Consider the following 8,366-nt stretch of genomic DNA (forward strand, 5'->3'; position numbering starts at 1 on the left):
AACACTGATGTCATATATACTGTTACATATAAACACTGAGGTGATGACATCTAACAACCTAAAAGATTATAAAACACTGATGTGATAAATAGGGGTGAGCAGAAAACCGAAATAACCAAACCGTAACCGAAAAGACCAAACCGAAAAAACCGAAACGAAGTAAAAACCGACGGTTCGGTTTTCTAACTTTTAATAACCGAAAATTTTGGTTCGGTTTTTGGATATCCATTTCCAATAACCGAAAAAAACCGAACCGATAGGTTACAAGGCTCAATACATATGTTTTATGTTTAAGTTGTTAATCTGTTAGCCTTAATCCTTTAACAGTTTAACCCATACTAGTTGTTAATATGTTAGCCTTTAACCCATACTAGTAGGCCCAGCCCAATACATAACATTAATAAAAACTCATTAATCCTAATAATCAAATGAAATTCAAAAGTTTTTGAAACCCTGGAAGGCTGGAACAAGGTTACGTACTTGATACACCTTGAAGGCTGGAACAATGAAATTCACGTGTGATCCACTTTTTGTAATTTGCTTGGCCAACCAGTTGCTATTTCGCTAATGGTTTCGTTTATATTTTGTTTATGGTGTAAATATTAATGGAAATCCTTGTTACATGCATGTTAGTTTTTAGTTGATGATATAATATACATACTGATCTACTGATGTCTTGTGTAGTTGATGAATAAATCACAAAGCATACCGATTAAGGATATCTTGCCCTCTAGGCATGTTGAGTTAGAAATAGAGATGGTAAAAACTAGTTAAATTCGAAATCAAGTATTTATTAGTACACAAATCTTGCATATTATAGCACACTACACACCAAGTAAAGAAAGGAAAAAACGGTTATTTAACCGAAACCGAACCGAAACCAAAAAAAACAAAAAAAAAACAAAAAAAAAACCGAAATAACCGAAATCGATCGGTTATAGAAATGTAAAAACCGATTATAGCGGTTACGGTTTTGGTTTTGGCTCAAAACCGAACCGAACCGTGCACACCCCAGTGATAAATATTGTTACATATAAACACTGTTAACATAAACAAAGGTAGAATAACTGTTGTTGATGCTGAACCACTGTTGTTGTTGGGCAGTGGTTCACCTTTGGTTGATCAGAACTTTGGTTCATCAGTGCTTGTCTTCAACAGAGCTTTGGTCTTCATGAGTGCTTTGGTCTTCAACAGTGGATAATCCTCATCAGTTTTTGTGTACAACAGTCTTTATATCCAACAGTTGTTAGGCAGATCAGTGTTTTGCCTTATTAACTTGTTATAACCACTGTTATTAGAGGAAACTTAGATGGGCAGTGCTTATTGTGGATCAACGTGCAGCTTCAATAGCCAGATCAACATCATCTTAATCTCCTTGAGCAATATCCGACATGTTTTCTTCGGTTCTTGGATCAAACGGCTCGAACGTTTTCCCTTTTCGTCAAAACAAAACCAATATATATAGCAACAATTAATCTGAAATAAACACATGGAACTAACAACAAAAAGTGTACCTGAAACAGAATCAACGATTAAGAATAAAAAAACATCAGGAATTAACAAATGCATGGATTAATGAACGAAACTTATCGTGTTGTTTAAGAAAACTCCGTTTAATTGCTCAAAGTAAGATGACGGGTGATCTACAAGTGATTACAAATGAATCAATGCATCAATAAATAGTAAATCAAAATGTTACAAATACCAAAAAATAAATCAGACCAATTGAGGTTAGCGTTTATATAGCAACAATCATTAAAGTAAACACAAATTAAGTAACAACCAACCTTAATTCACAAGCCTGAAATTATAAAGTTGCCACATGAATAATCAAGTAGAACATGCTGCAAAAATAATAAAGTGTGAAAACAATCTCAAAAACTTCTCTGTAATTGAGTAGTAAAGCGACTCAATTTAGTTAACTACATAAACAATCTAACAATGAATTTACCGTCCTTCTCCTTCTCTTTCACATTTTCAACTCCTCAACAACCATCCGGCAGAGGTTACTTCTAATCAACAAACATATTGTGAAAAACAGAGGATCAAGAAACATAGGCGCATCCAACATTACTAACATGGGTGAATAAATCAACAAAACATATTGTGAAAAACAAAAACTACAAACATATCAAAATCAATCTACTCGTAATCACATGATACAATAAAGCAAGCATCTGAATAAACAATAAAAAATAAAAGACAAAAATCAAAAGCTACAAAAAGTTGTTCATATAAACAATAATAAAAACATTATTACAACATACCAGGGTCACCGATTAATAGGAGCTTGTACAAAAGGGTTCATTGTGTACGATAAGAAACCCTAGGAGAGCTTCTTCTTCTTCTGAAGGTACAAAAGGGTTCATCGTGTTCAGTATAAGAAAATAGATAAAACCAAATAAAATTTCTGAATGAGAAAATAGATCTTACATGATTATTCTGTTCTTCAACTACTCAATGGTACAACAAAGCAAGCATCTGAATAAACAATACAAAATAAAACACAAAAATCAGAAGCTATAAAAAGTTATTCATATAAACAATAATAAAAACATTATTACAACATACCAGGGTCACCGATTAACAGGAGCTTGTACAAAAGGGTTCATTGTGTACGATAAGTAACCCTAGGAGAGCTTCTTCTTCTTCTGAAGGTACAAAAGGGTTCATCGTGTTCAGTATAAGAAAATAGATAAAACCAAATAAAATTTCTGAATGAGAAAGTAGATCTTACATGATTATTATGTTCTTCAACTACTCGACGGTACATGATTTAAGGTTTCAAATGCAGATGTATCCAATAGATGTAACCTCTGCCGGACGTTGTTGATGAGATGAAAATGTGAAGGAGGAGGATGAACAACAGAGGGAAAGAGGATCTTGTGATGGAAAGGTGAAGGAGAAGAATGAAATAGGGTTTGTGAAAATGTGAGAATAAAGGGAAGTAGTTACTGCTGGGCGGGAAAAGGGGAAAAAGGATGCCTTAATTAAGTGACACGTGACCCAAATCACTTTCATTTATTATATATAATAGATTACCCATTAATCTAAGTACTTTAATAACTTTTTATTTGCAAATACTACCTAAATCGTTCCTATTTGACAAATGCAGGTTTTGTAAGGTCTCTGGATGAAAATAAGTGAAAAATAAGCAAAACGAAGGCAAAAATCAAAGATTCCGAGGCAATCATCAAGTTGTCATATAGGCACGGTCGTGCCAGGCTATGGGTATGGCCATACACAACACCCAGGAGCATAAAGTCAACAAGTCAACCCAAGAAATGGTCAACAGAAGGCAGGCATAGCTATGCACCCCTATGCACGCTTGTGATTAGCTAAAGACAAATCGTAAAAGTTTCGAGAACCGATAAGAATGCCACGTGTTCAAGCAATGTCTGGACACCTATTCATGCACGACCGTACATCTCTAGACATGCCCATGCCCATTAAGGAATGCAATAGAAAGGATCGGAAAGAAACAAGAAATTGTGGGGAAAAGGGGCAGTCACGGTCGTGCCCCCTTAAGCAAGCTCGTGTGTCTGCTGATATCTTAGAACAATGCGATTTAAGCACAGCTATGCATTGTTTGGGCATGGTATACCCATTCCACCCCTGGAGTAAAGCTTCATGAAGGTTCTTATGTGTGAGAAAAATGCAAGAGACACATTGAGAAAAGAGAACAAGGACCATGCTTTGTCTCCTTGAGGACACGATGAATCTAGAACTCCTTGGCCTCCAAGCCAAAATCTCACTATAAATAGAGGCCTTGGGTGCCCATTTTAAACCATCCCTTCATTCCCTAGAATCCTAGAATTCCTTTACCCCAAAGAGGGCTCTCATGCCCCCAAGACTCACTGTTGGAGTTTTGGGATTACTCCCAAAATCACTTATAATAAATTAGTTTAAGAGAGAGAGAACTTGTAATCAACAACCCTTCTTCAAGTTGCTTGATCTTATCGTACTTGATCCGTCATGATCCATTCTATGATCATTGTTTGTGGACAAGATATGGCCATTGTTAGCTAAACCCTTTGTGTTTCTTGGGTTGAAGATGAACCTTGGTAAAAATTAAATGTTTAATCTTTGGCAAAGAGGTATGTTGTGTCTTTAATAATTCCTTCTACCCTTCTTCTTTTGTAATGAGCTTGTGATTATTTTAGTCTTTGATCTTGTGGGAGTTCTTGATAACCAAAGGAGGAGAAGCTTATTAGTATACTCATGGCGTGTAGTAACCCATATAGTAATAAGGGAAATCCGATCTTAAAGAAGTGGTTAACCCATTTATGGAAACGCATCTTGTGATCAACCATCGTTTATCAAGAATATCTTTGTTGGCCCGCATGGTATATAGGTTAGGCCTCAAAGATTAGCCAAAACTTGGTCTTGTGGCTCGTCTTGCTTCAATGCAACAGTTACCTCTTCTAATGATTGATGAAAAACTCAACTATGAGGAAAATACAAAGAAAATGGAAGAAGAAGCTGTCAAAGAATCTATAGAGAACCAAGAAAAGATGATATATAGGAAGGCACATCATGGATAGGAGGACGAGGGAGGCCAGAATCCATAAAGAACATATGTTTCAAAAATCACAAGAACTCTCCAAGATCCCTCTATATAAGCCACAATCTACAGCCAATACTTCAAAAAAAAAAAAGAAAGAAAGAAAGCATTGAATGGCTCAAGAAAAATGCTCCCTATCCTGTCAAAAAATTTATGTGTTCCAAAAGTGGGATGCATGAAATCTATTGGGAGAAGTGGCCAGGGTGAAAAAGATGTTGGCTGATCCAATAATGAGGGTCACACCTCCAAACTAGAAGCTTGGCAGTAAGAGAAAGCCAACTCTAGAAGAGGCTACCAAGATCTTCAAAATGAAGCAGGAGCTAATAATGGTTGAATGGGCTGCAAAGAGCTCAATATCAAGGTGGAAGGACACTATAATGTCAAAAGAATTCATGGATTACATGGATGCAAGAAAGAAAATCCAGAAAAAATTACCACCTAGGCTACACTGGGATAACACAGAGATCTACCTTGCTCAAAAGAAGAAGGAGTCTGTTGTTGTTGCTTTCAAACCCCAGGAACTCTTCTCATACAATCAAGAATCATGGAGAATTACCTAAACAATCTAAAAGAAAAACATGGTTATGCTAACTGGATTGTGTGTCTTGATGAAGAAGAGAAGATTCTACCTGTGTCATGTATGCCAGACACCACACATGTATTCAAAACTAACAATAATCAAAAGGCTGGCACATACACAGTAGATTTAGAAGAATCTCCAAAGGATGATTCTTAATAATCCCACACCTCTCAGAAGAAAGGAGTGTCTGCCGATCTTCAGACATCCAAAGGGTAGCAGTTCCTAATCTTCCCTATCCCAGAGACCTAGAGACAAGAATCTATTCATAGATTAAAAGATGTGAAGACAAAGAACTTTTCTCTGTAAAGTGAAAGATGGTTGACTAAGAGGAAGATATAGGAATTATCCTTGTTCACAACTGCAACAAATCTCTTCAAAGGACTCTCCATCAACAAAATAAAAGAATAAAGGACTTGCCCAAATAAGTGTGCTTTGGCATCAACAGATCTATCATCCTTGCCTAAATAAGTTAAAATAAATATTCAAGTCCAGCAGTTTCGCTCCCATTGAAAGCTTCACAACATAGCTACCCCAACTCCTGGTTCATTAAACTGCTGCCTTCAAGACTAAAGAGAGCAAGTGCTGATCATAAAAAACCTGGTCAACAAGTCAAGCAAAGTCAAAGGCTGAAGACCCAAAGACCAGTCAACAAGTCAAAGTAAGAAGTTCTGTATTTCCAGAAGACCTGGGTCACAACCAGCTTCTGAGAAATCCAGCAGTTCACTATATTTCTCTGAAGATCCAGCAATTCAATGAAACAGTGTAACAATCCAACAGTTTTACAAATGCTAGCAGTTACAACAATTAATGAAGTTGTTGAAGGTCACTGTCATGATGACATCACTAGCAGTTTATACCTCCTATATATAGTTTTGAGTATCTTTATAATTAGTTAACATTAAAACCCAAAGAGCATAAAAACTTAGTGAGAGTGTGATCACCTGGTGAGGGGGAGTACTTTGTACTTGATTGATTGTATTACAGATGTTGAATTCTTAATGAATCATCTGCAATCATTCCCTGTTCATTTTGTGATTTTTTGATATGTTTAGATATTACGGTTTGATTTAATTTCCCAATTTAATTAACTGTTTCACCATGAAAAATACACACAACACATGCTTAGATCCAATAACCCGTTTCCACAATATGGCGGTGACGACGCTCAACAATGCCGTTTTGCTCACTTGTGTGAGGGTAGGAATGTCGATGAAAAAGGTGCCAAGTTTCGAAACTCCCATCCCCAGTCAATTGAACACCTTTTAATTTAGTGTTAAATCATCGTTCTACCATTGTGACAAAAATTAAAAATCTAAAATAAACATCAGATTTTTAGTAGCCACCTGTAACGAGAGTGATGGTCAACACACAACATAAAAAGACGAAAATCATCAAAAGATAAAGTGGGTGAGGGTCCCCAAACATCCAAATAAATTAAATCCAAAATATTATTACTTAGAAAAATAGAATATGATAAAGAAAGTTTAGATGATTTTCCTAACTGGCAGGAAGTACATAAAGAAGATGATAATTTAGTAGAAATAGGTATAGAACAATTTGAAACAACCGACTTCAAAACACGTTGATGTAGATGTCCAAGACATTGATGTCAGATGGTGGAAGATGCTTTGGTAGTAGTGAAAGTGATTCTGGAAATGGGCGTAAGTTGCAGAAGGCGAATTGAATAGAGACCTTGTTCACTTGGACCCATGAGGAGGATAGTGCGTGTAGACTCGTCCTTCACAACAAAAAGGAAGAATGAAACTCAAAGTAAACATTATTATCAAAGCAAATTATTTGAACAGATAATAAATTCTTTTGAAGGGCAGGGATATGAAGGATATTGGAATAGTTAAAAGTTTTGTTGGGTGGGTAAATTTTGGATGAACCAATGTGAAATATGGGAAGGGGCTTACCGTCACAACAATGGAGTGAGTCATTACCCTTATAAACATCAGATTTTTCCATATTCGATAAATCAGGAGAAGCATGGCCGTTAGCACCAGTGTCAGGAAACCAAGTAGTCCCGGATGTTGCTCCATGATTCGAATAGCTGGTAAAGTTGGCATGAGGAGGCTGATTTGAAGATGAACTTGACTGATTTGGACACTAGGATGGAAGATGAGCTATACCACATCGATTGCAGTGGACATACATAGCATTCTGAGTGGAAGCACATGAAAACGTTGATTAGAGCCATTACCACCTCCATTTAGATTAGAACCACCACCACTTGTATCATGGCTCTTGTTGTTAGAATAACCATATGAGTTCTCTCATGTATTGTCACGATGATTAACTCGGTTGTTGAAGGAACGTGGTGCATAGTAGGCTTGCGGCTAAGAGTTTGGTGGTGGAATAGGGTTTAGTTGATACCCTAATTGAGCAGCTAATGATTGCAAACTATTGAGTTGAGATTGAATTGCGCCAAGATTGGGTGTCAGATTGGTAGCAGTGGCGAAAAAAGCTTGCGGGTTGGTAGTAAGGAATTTGTTAATCATGTAGTCATGATCATGTAGGAGGCCATGCAATTCGATAAAAACAACGGGTGGAGAACGAGCCAAAAGATTAGCTTTCAAGCCATTATAGTCATCTCAAAGTCCAGAAATAGCAAGCATAACGAGATCGGTATTCTTCATCGGTTCACCAATATTAGCGAGCGCAGTAGCATATTATTGTGCTATGGTTAAGTAGTCACCTAGTTTTTCGTCACCAATCATTTTTAGTTTAAGAAGTTTGGATTTTAGAGTATACTCATGAGAAACAGTATTTTTGGTGCATAACCATGCTCCAAGGCAAGTCGCACATCCCTAGAAGTTGTGCCTTGAACATGCTGAACGAGGCTTTAGAAACCGTAGAGATAATCAACATACGGGCGTAAGCATCATTAGCTATCCATCTGGGATAGCTAGGGTTACCAGTTGTCGTCTCATTGGTTCGAATTTTGGGTGACAGACATGGCCATCCACATAACTAAACAGATTGTTGGAAATGAGGAATGGTTCCACCATAGCTTTCCAATATCCATAGTTAGTAGGGAAGAGGGTAAAAGAAAATTGATTAGCAACAACATGTTTGGCTTAGACTAGTGATAACATGTTGCTTATGGTTTGGCGTAGACTAGTGACAACAGGTTTCTTCTGGTAAATTAGATTAGGAACAACAAGTTACTTCTGGTTGGGTGCTGTAATAGATTAGCAACATGTTAATAATACGCAACAG

At 36.8% G+C, this 8,366-nt stretch overlaps 1 long non-coding RNA gene across 1 annotated transcript; it reads right to left on the bottom strand.

The window, feature by feature from the left end:
- Window positions 1-714: 714 nt before the first annotated feature.
- Window positions 715-2,933, bottom strand: LOC110903220. Its single transcript, XR_002571753.2, has 7 exons — window positions 2,738-2,933; window positions 2,572-2,651; window positions 2,434-2,481; window positions 2,268-2,347; window positions 1,952-2,012; window positions 1,788-1,844; window positions 715-1,643 (listed from the first exon to the last, which is right to left on the bottom strand). It is a non-coding gene; the product is annotated as an uncharacterized LOC110903220 (long non-coding RNA).
- Between the last annotated feature and the right edge of the window lie 5,433 nt (window positions 2,934-8,366).

Source organism: Helianthus annuus, chromosome 13 (genome assembly GCF_002127325.2).
Source record: "Helianthus annuus cultivar XRQ/B chromosome 13, HanXRQr2.0-SUNRISE, whole genome shotgun sequence".
Taxonomy (NCBI): Eukaryota; Viridiplantae; Streptophyta; class Magnoliopsida; order Asterales; family Asteraceae; genus Helianthus; species Helianthus annuus.